The sequence below is a fragment of the Rhipicephalus sanguineus genome, chromosome 8 (assembly GCF_013339695.2).
Source record: "Rhipicephalus sanguineus isolate Rsan-2018 chromosome 8, BIME_Rsan_1.4, whole genome shotgun sequence".
Taxonomy (NCBI): Eukaryota; Metazoa; Arthropoda; class Arachnida; order Ixodida; family Ixodidae; genus Rhipicephalus; species Rhipicephalus sanguineus.
Genome location: NC_051183.1, coordinates 163095228 through 163105473, shown reverse-complemented (window position 1 = coordinate 163105473; position 10246 = coordinate 163095228). Strand labels below are relative to the sequence as shown.

Genomic DNA, 10246 nt, shown 5'->3' with positions numbered 1-10246 from the left:
TGCGAACCTGAGTATGGCGCTGAATATGATACAGTAATATGGATGAAAACCCTGAAAATGCAACTTGTGGATCATCCAAGGGTATTGCTGACGACCAGTCAGTGTTCATTAAATCATCAATGAACGATTCTTTGTCTAAAACACACCTGGTGTAAGATATGCTAGTCGGTGAGGCGTTACAGTTGAAGCGCAGAAAAATCCCTTAAGTTCTGCGTCCAATCTGCAACGCTCTTCTCGCTGTCACACCGCTTTCTCTGATTACGCTCTCACCATTACCTACTACAGTTACCAGAAAGGTTTGCTTAATCATTGATCATGGACGTGTTAGACACTCGGGATGGAGATGTGCCACCAAGCATCAACCTGGGTGCATACACGATAAACGGTGCTATAACTGCCAAACTCCAATATTATTTGTGCAAGCTCTCTTATATCAATGTACAGTAAACATTCTACTTCTGTAAAGGCACGTTTTACTTCCGTGTGATACCGATTTGTATGACGGAGGGATCAACCACATTTTTGTTGCACGATTCGTCATTCGCGAAATTGTTGTCACACAACTAACAATGTAATATCACAAAACTGAGTATCTGGCACAGCCATTCTGCAATATGTAAGCGTCGCCTCCATTAGCTCTACTGAATGAAAGATAAGGATGAAGGGAAGAGAAATTATCCAACAGGGTATGTCGATAAAGCCAACGACTCGACAAGGGGACTAGTCTGCGTCAGGGCTCTGACGAAGACAAGCCTGCATGTTGAAAGTTTCCCTGAACGCTGCATCTCCCGCTCAATTTCTTTTTGCAACGAGAGAGAGAACGTATATGGGTTGGGCAGGACGGTTAGCTAGCGTCCAGTTTGCTACCCTACTCACGAGGAGAGGAATGAGGGAGTGAAAAATAGAGACACATTTCACAACACACACACACACATACACACAGACACACACACACACACACAGACAAAGACACACACACACAGTATCACAGGCGGTTGCTCAATTTTGTGGCCTTGAAGTACTGCAGGAGGGATCGTGTGATTTTCTGGTCTGATCTGCTCTGAAGCCAGACTCGCAAGATCTTTCTTTCATTAAAGGCCGACCATTAATTGAGTCTCCTGAAGGCGCGCTGGAGAGTCCGGCGATGTTGAAATTGCGGAGAGCGGCACAAAAGATTATCGGCAGTCTCTACACACTTGCAGTTATCACTCACTAATGAAATTATCGCAGTTATCGCTGATGATGATTGATGAATCTACCATACCAATTCGATAGCTGAATGAGACGCCACACCGGGCCACAGTCAACGCAATACTGTAAGGAGGAAATGAGGCATGCATCAAGCACCTGGTGTTTGTCTGCCTTCGTCCACTTTACTTTCTTTACATTTATATCTTAATTCTAACAAATAACACCCCTAATACTTTCCTTAGCGTTATTGTCTGTTAGTTCTCAATAATATTTTGTCTAACAAAGAAAAACGTGCCCTTAAGAGTCATCTTCTTTCCTTCATTCATAGCGAGGGTCTCGTTCTGGCAGACTTGATGCTTTCAGGTGGTATGCGACGAATTCTTGGTCAGCTGCCAGCTCGTAAAAAAAGATCACGTGATACGTGACCCCAACAGGAAGAAAAAACGCCAGGCCTGCGCTGAAACGGCAGCACAGTCACAGCGAAAGCTGGAAGAGCGGCATTTCTAGAGCCCGTTGTAAGCTCTCTTGGCGCTCCTAATACAAGTACACTAGCAAGGTACCCACTACGCCATAAATCACAATTTTAACACGAGAGTGTTTGATGCCGGGGTCCACCACGACTTCACTGACGTATTTCCGTCACAGATATGACGTTTAAAGTATAAAGACTAACAGTGGGCAAAGAAAAAACCACAAGAAAACGTTCTGTCAACGGCAATCGAACTTACGACCCCTCGCTCCGCAGTGCGCAGCGCGAAACGATTCGGCCACGGTCGGCACGTTCTTCGCAATGCTAACGGCGAGCTATTTATATACACCATTTGTCGGTGGCTGTACTCAGAGATCGGTGTTACAGCGTGATTTCGTTATCACTAGCGAGATGGCGCGAAGGGCTCGAAGAGCGTAAGAAGAGCGCGGGTCGTCGCCGTTGTGACGAGCGCCCGCCTCTACAACGCGTGGTCGCTCTTGCGTGTGTTTATCTCGTGATCACGGTGGTTCGTACGTCTTGCGTTGAGAGCACGAAGGTCACTTGGCTCACTGCAGCGGCCGCTTTTGCGAAACGATCGTGGTGCTCACGCATAAATAAGTTACAAAGGGGACAGTTCGCTCTCATCCTGTGTATGTTCGTTCCGTGTGTCCTTTCCCTTGAGGAGCGCGTTGCAAGTATCGAGCTGCTTGCCGCTCTTCGCGTGACATTACAATTTGTTGCTGTAGCATTCATTCCTCCGCCCTTGGGGCGAAAGAATGCACAACAAACGCTCAAATGCGTCTGTGAATACACGTTTCACTTTCGTGTTATACCGATTCCTATGACAGAGGGATCAGCCATATTTTTTGTGAAGTTGGGAAGCACCTACTAAGCCATTATTCGTCATTCTGCGGAGAAGCGAGGCACCACCTACACGTCTGTAAGGCATTATGCCCACTTTGTTGACGCGCCGACTGATGACGATGAAGAATTATGGCTCAGCCCTTTGTAATGGGTTGGAAGCTTTAAACGACCCACCAGTTATGCAATTTGCATTGGGTGACGCCCGGTCGCTATTTCCCTCTCCCGCCATGCTGTATAAAATACGTTGGCGTGGGAGAGGGGGGGGGGGAGAACTTTACTGAGACCCCGAGGAAATGAATCATGCGCTTGTGGGCTTCCTTGGCAACCAATACAAGTGCACTTGCGAGAAACCCACTACGCTATAAATCATTCTAATTTTTGAGATGTAGGGAAGCAGGCACTATGCCATTTTTCGTCATTCTACAGAGAGCCGTGGTACCTGCTAAACGCATGTAGGGCATTATACGCACTTTGTTGATGCTGTGCCTGATGACGATGAAGAATTATGGTGGATCCCTTTGTAATGGGTTGGAATCATTCAACAACCTACTGGTTGCGCAATTCGCATTGTGTGACGCCTGGTTACAGAATTCGCGTTGTGCGACGCTTGGTGCTTATTTTACTCTTCTACCACGCTATATTGCATATGTTAATGTGGTTCCTTCCCGACATGAAGCCTGTATAGGACCTTTTTGCAAAGCAGTTTCAAGCGCAGGCATGGCTTAGAGGTAGAACACTGGGCTCCAATGCAGAGGGCCCAGGTTCGAACCTCGTTCCATCCTGGAATTTTTTTCTTATTTCGTTTTTTTTTCTTATTTCGAGCGATAGTGGTTACTGACACTGGCGGCGGCGGCACCGGCGGACAACTACGGTGCCAAAAACGGCTGCTGAAATGATCTCATACCAGCTTTCGCTGTAAAAAAAGCGTTCCACACTCGCCGCCATGGCTGCGATTGGCGCTGACTAACACTCCTACACTCTAAGAAAAAAAAAAGAGTCAAAAGAGGGTCACGGCCGCGTGACTCTCTTCGGGTGTCCATTCGACCCCTTTTGGCATAGAGTTAATATACTGACTCTAGAGGAAAAGCTGCGCCGCGAGACCTATAACCACAAGAACGCTGACATCTTGGAACGTTGTCATTCTTGCCATCACATATCAACCCTAAAGAAGCATCTGCACAATTAAAAACTTGCGGATATTGTTTTGTGTTTATTTTGAATACTTCTACGAAAGAATACGACGGCTATTTATGCAATTTACTGCGCGCGGAAGGAAGCGTTTGCAGGCTGGTTAACTAGATGGCACCACCATATCAACACTCGCGAGTACGCGAGTGTGTGCTTGCGGCCGATTGCGCCGGTTTGCGCGTTGTGTTAAAGCCCCTGAAACTTCGTTCGCGACGTGTGTCTCGTAGTTGTCATAGTGTCTCGTTGTGTGCGTTTTCTGTCGCCGCATACCACTCGACTTCATGTGACAGCCCTTTTTTCTTTCGAGCTGGAAACTTATCAGTGCAAACCAGGACGGACGGCAAAGAAGAGATGGGACAAGCCCTGAAAGTTATGTACGAACTAGTCGCAACCTAATTTTTTTTTCTTTTTAATGGCGATAAAGCTTCGTGGGCCGTGTAACTTTAGTTTCGATTGAAGCTTTCGGGAGATGTCTCCCTCACATTCGCCGCTGCATGCTGCAATCGACATTGTTCTGCTTTACGGCTCTCTGCGCTGAAGTACGGCAGCAATGAGCTGAAAAAGAACGTGGATACAGGTGTCTCGCCATTGCAAGTCGAATCAGCGCGCGACCTCGGCCTACGGACTTTGCTTCGAGCTGCGAATCTGTCGAGTGACCTTTGTGCCAGCGAACGGAGAAACTTTGGTAGCGAGTGCCTAGTAAAAAACCATGCACAAACAGGTGGAAATTTTAACTGTTATCAACCGGACCAGCTGCACAGACAACCGTACACTAACACACGGCTTCACGCATCAAAACACAGCTGATGTTCTCTGAACAGCGCGGAGCTGGCTTAGGTTGGTAGATTAAAACTGATTACCACCGTCAAATATAGCGAGCGTCTCAGGGTCTGGCAACGCTGGCAACGATCGTTTTGTTCCATCATGGCGGAACCCATGCGGTTATAGGTTTCAATGCATGGGCCCTATGGGGAGCTTTTCCTCTAGAGTCAGTATATTAACTCTATGCCTTTTGGAAGGTAGATGAAGAGAAAGAGAGTTCGGATTTGGGCTGGAGTGACAGGACTCTCCTGAAGCGCGTTTCGATTGGCTTCCGCGATGAAGGCATGAAGGCGCCGTCGTATGCGCCATACGTATCGCGCGTTTGCCGTTTCGGCGCCTTTCTCATCATATGACACTATGCACATCAGTCACAAATTTTAGTTGGCTATACTCATACGAGCATGTTAATGAGGAATACCTAAACTTCTTAATTGGAAATCACAGACCATCTTTTCGCGCTTTCTATATAACTTTGCTGCGAAAGGCGTGTTGTTTTGACGAGTTTTATTCAAATAATGCTAAAATTGAAATATTCTTTTTTTTGCAGTCGCTGGGCAGAACGGCAGTATTATTGGACTTGCTTAAAATGAATACTTCACTATTTTCAACAGTAGTCGTGCAAGAGTAAAGCAAGGGTCAAATGAGTAGCTTAAAATAGTTGTGGAGTCGCTTGACGCTTCGGTGTGGGTCACTTGATCCCCGTAGGAGTGTTACCGGCAAGAGTCGTCTGACTCCCTATAAGTGGTAACGTGATCCTTCGGATAAGCGTCCATCCACTCTTCCTGGAGGGTCAGGGAACTCTCCTAGAGCACGCCGACACTGACCCACCAAGAGAGTCACCGTGACTCTTTAAAGAGCGTCGTATACGTGGCAAGTCAAAACTCTCCGAAAAGAGTCACGTATACGCTTTTTTTCTTAGAGTGTAGGTTTAAATGCACATATATACCCCATAAAAAAGTGGACGGGAGGATGACCGCCGCCGTAGCTCAGTGGTAGGGCATCGGACTCTTTATTCGAAGGTCGCAGGCTCGGTCCCTGCCGGCGGCAAGTTATCTTTTCGTCCACTTTACCTTCTTCACATTTATATCCTAATTGATACAAATAACACTTCTTCTACATTCCTTGGCATTATTGTTTGTTAGTTCTCATTAATATTGCTCACAAAATGGAGCTTTTAGGAACTTTCTTACAACATGCCCATGTTGGAAGATTTCTCCCTGCAAAAATGTTGTCAGATAACTCTGGCATCATTACAGGAGTAAGACTAGACGTCCGGAACACAAGGCGCCATCTTAGAAGTTAGCTTGAACAAATATTTGGGGCTGCAGCATCTATGTTAAAAACTGCGCCTACTAAAGAAGTAACGGTTTCAGGCTTCGAATTGCAGTGTACAAAACTTATCACATGAATTATGGTCTGACGTCCCAGAGAGCACACAGTTAACCTTAAATGTGTCATGGCTATCAGAAAATATGAACACTGTAAATTACAGCAGCATATAAAAAAAGCACAACTAAACCAACTGTAGCGCAACAACAAAATGTACGAAGAGAAAAAGACAACACAAAAGTCACAGTTTCGCTGAAACGGCGTAGTAATGAATGTGATAGCAACAAATTGGAATTTAAAGCCCGAATCACACGTTGGCTGTACGTGCTCCGGAGCTCCGGAGACCGCGCATGCGCAGACGAAGCAAGCGCGGCAAAACGCGCTCGGTACGCGAGTGTTCGCGGCGACTGATATCGACCTTCAAACGGCGCGCGTTCGGAAGCGCTTGGAGCCCTGCAAATACGCAAGTGTGGCATGGCTGTTACCAGCACCGGCTTGACCGACGGATGATGATGCACATCATGTGAAAAATTGTAGTACTATTTTACTTTTGCATGCATCTAACAATAAAAAAGCTAACAGAATGAGGTTTTGTAAGTATTCTGATGAACTATCAGTAATTTTGTACGAAACGATGTCTTGCACGTATGAGGAAGCGCGCGCTCGCGTGCGGCTTCGCGCGTAGTGTCTGGGTGGAAACCGCCATAACTCGCCGGAGACGCCCGGGCTGCGAGCGCTGACGCGCTCCCCTTGCGCGTTTGGGTGCGTACGTGCGGTTCGGGCTTAATGCGAAGAACGGAAAGCAGCTCGAAATTTCCCGCGCGTTGCTGAAGCGCAAAGGACGCACGGAAAGAACACGCACAGAACGAGGGCGAACTATCAGACGTCACAGTTGTTACTTATTTCTGCGTGCTCGTTTCTGCGTGCTCGTTTCGCAAACGCGGTCGCTGCAGCGAGCGAAGTGACCTTCGTACTCTCTGAAACTTTAACGCGGACATCGCGGTGAAAGCACAAGACATACACCCCCTCCCTCCTTCCTCCACGAGATAAGCGCGCACGCAGGCGACCTGTAGGGCGAAGTGCACGGAGACGCACACGCAACGCTACGAGCGGGGCGATGACCTTCAAAGCGCGTCCCTCGCGCACTTCGCGCCATCTCTCTGGTGAGCATGAAAGCACGCTGAAGTAAATGGTGTATATAAATATCTCACTGTTAGCATGCTGAAAGACGGTACTCTTCGCGGCCTAGCCGTCTAACGGCACGCGCTGCGGAGCGAGAGGTCGCCCTTTCGATGCCGCGCGTCGGAAAGTATTTCTGAATTGTTTTCCTTGTGGCTTTTATATATATATATATATATATATATATATATATATATATATATATATATATATATATATATATATATATATAGTTGAGAAAGGAAGACAAAACGTACAAAACAAGCTTTACTAACGTTTCGGCAGGAGGGCCTGCCTTCGTCAGAGGGAACTGCATTTTCCCACCGGATCCATTGAACTTCATCCGCGCATGTATATATATATATATATATATATATATATATATATATATATATATATATATATATATATATGTATATATATATATATATATATATATATATACGGGGCAGGACGGCGACGCCGACGGCCAGAACGAGCCGGGAATGTCCATATATTTGCTATCGCAATAAAATTGCAATGAATGAACCACATCCTCAAATGAAAAATATAAATAGAGCAATATGTAAATACCAGCCTGATCAAAAAACCAACTTTGGTTTATTATGCTCAGTATTAAAAAATGCCAGCCTAGAAGAACAAATATAATGATAAAAGAAAGCAGATCTCTTTTAAGGGCTCGTTTTTCTTTGTTAGACACAATATTAATGAGAACTAACGGACAGTTGCCTGTTAGTTCTCATTAATATAATGATAAGACACATCAGCTAAAGGTATTGTGACTCTCCCCCTCTTTTTACTCACTAAGCACACAGCTATGAACTAAGGATTGTCAGAGGCAGGTCAGGGTATTGCACTTCGCGCATCACACTGCTCTGTGTCAGAATATCACAGTGTGTGGAAAGGCAGTCTGAGCACATGGCTTCATGACAGGTACTTGATGGAAATCACCAGGCATTTCCGTAAGTGTGCGATGAACACTACAAGTGGCATGAGAATTGTTGTGCAATTACGAGAATTGTTGTGCAATTCCACATCAAATATATTTTTGATGTGGAACGCCCGAAGATGCCGACTTCAGATGTTGACTCAAAAAAGTCAGTTGCTTTGTAAATTGTGACCATTTCTTTTTTTTTACGTTCCCAAGGAAAATAGAAAAATGCAAATCTCTCGACATCCATCTTTTTTCATGCTAAAACCTGCCAGTCACCCCATCAAAAAGAAGAAAGTCATAATTTAGTTGGTTTAGCCTTTGTTTCTAAACATCTAGGGCGAGTACCACCTGCAATAAATAGGAGAAAAAATCATTCAATTATATGCTATAATACCCAAAATACGACGGTGTGAAAAGTCGAAAACTCGATAACACCGTACGGCGACAGAGATCGAGCCTGCTATATTTAACCAGGCACAAGAGACGCGCGAGAGAACCTTTTAGTTCTGCTAAGAGCTTCCGGCTTTACAGAGAAAGGAGGAGGTTAACAGAGAAGGTAAAACATAAATCACAAGTCCGAAAGCACATCGTGATAGTCAAGGCAGTACTGAGAAACCATAGCACTGAGAAAAAGTGCCGAACGCCTCCCCGTGAAACGCGTCTTTGACTCTCATGCCCTCAGAAATTTGCAACTAAAAGCGTGCCCAGCCTCTCGTTACATGCAGATAGTACTGTGGAAGAAACCGTGAGCCAGTACGCTGTCGCTGCGAATATTCTCTCATCCATAAACTTCAGTGACACAAACATACACCCTCCCCTCTCCCGTCCCCTTCCTCCGCTTTTTGTTCTTTGTTTTCTTTTTTCCCCCTCCTTCCTTATGACTCACACAGTTCGTCACGGCGGCCTCTACCCCCCCTCCCTCACCCCCACTCTGGAGAGGGCGCGAAGCATATACACACGATAGCTAAGGAAATCAGTTCCAGGTTTGAAGAAGACAAGTGCACTTGTCGAAACGTCGGCTCGAGCACCCACCCCCTGTTTACGGATTTTTTCATCGCAAGCTTCCATCTTCCACTTCCTGTCTTTTTTTTTTTTGGACAGTAAAACAGACGAGACATGCCGTAACTCCCAACTATGCAGTTTTAGAATTGTCTGTGCAAAGCTTTGCGTTAGCGTTCGTCGCCATTGCGCATGCGTTATACGCTACGCACGCAAGAAACGCTTTCTTTGCGTATCCGATTTTAAAACTGGCTCATATCCCGCTTTTGTGGACACATCACAGCCAGCGCCCCTGGCGGCCCCGGCGCGAAGCTAGCGCGTTTTCAATGGAATTGGCGAGTTTTTCCTGAATAATTAAGTGTAGAGGCTGAATGTTGAAAAACGCAGACCACAGGGTGCTTCTGGGAACCTAAACGCACGAGAGGACTGCAGCGATCATGTTGCAGTAAGCTTCAGTTTTGTTCCCAGAGCAGTTAAAGATTGTACAATGGGAGTCTATGGAAACGGCGAAAAATGTGGCCTGTTTTTCGAGACAAAAACGGTCACTGTCGTAAAAACTAAGCAAGTTATGTTAATGGTCAGGAAATCACATGTAGTCCTGACACTCAGCTTTCGTTTGAAGCCATTCTCAACTTGCCGCAATTGGCATAACATTGTTCCCTTACGCGTTTTTTGAAGCGCCGTCGTTGAAATGTTTGTGGTAAATTGATAAACCCTTGCTTACCACAGGCGACAAGGCCTCCACCGTGGCCGAGCGAGCTAATCGCTCAAGTTCAGAGCACGACATGACCGCGCCGTCACCAGTTCGATTCCTGGCGACGGATCAGCATTTTTTTTTTCAGCCCGTGAATTAGCTCCACAGCTTCGCACAGGATGTCGCCGCCGAAACAAAAAAGAGCTTTCGTTTCGGTTTCGGTTCTTGACTGTAATCTTGAGCTGCCGTTTCTTTTTCTCTTTATTATATGACTTTTTTAGTGTATGTTTAAACACTCCACGCGTTACACATCGTTCAGATCTACATTTGTAATTCTTACTTTATTCTTTTATAAACGTCCCAAGGAACAGAACGCCCGATCAAGTTATGGTGAACAAAGCTCTTTCGAACTTTTGTACGCGTATTGTGGTGGAAACTTATTGCTCCCTTCTCCTGATGTCGTTACGATCTTCTCAGGTCCCTACAATTCAGCAACGTAAAGGAAGCGAACTAAGCTTAGACAAGCGAAGCATAGTAATTAAATGACAAAGTTAGACTTTATTTCAGTTGCTTTTTA

At 45.8% G+C, this 10246-nt stretch overlaps 1 non-coding gene across 1 annotated transcript; it reads left to right on the top strand.

Moving 5' to 3' along the window:
* Positions 1-5509: 5509 nt before the first annotated feature.
* On the top strand, positions 5510-5581 carry Trnak-cuu (transfer RNA lysine (anticodon CUU)). The gene has a single exon. It is a non-coding gene; the product is annotated as a tRNA-Lys (tRNA).
* Positions 5582-10246: the final 4665 nt, after the last annotated feature.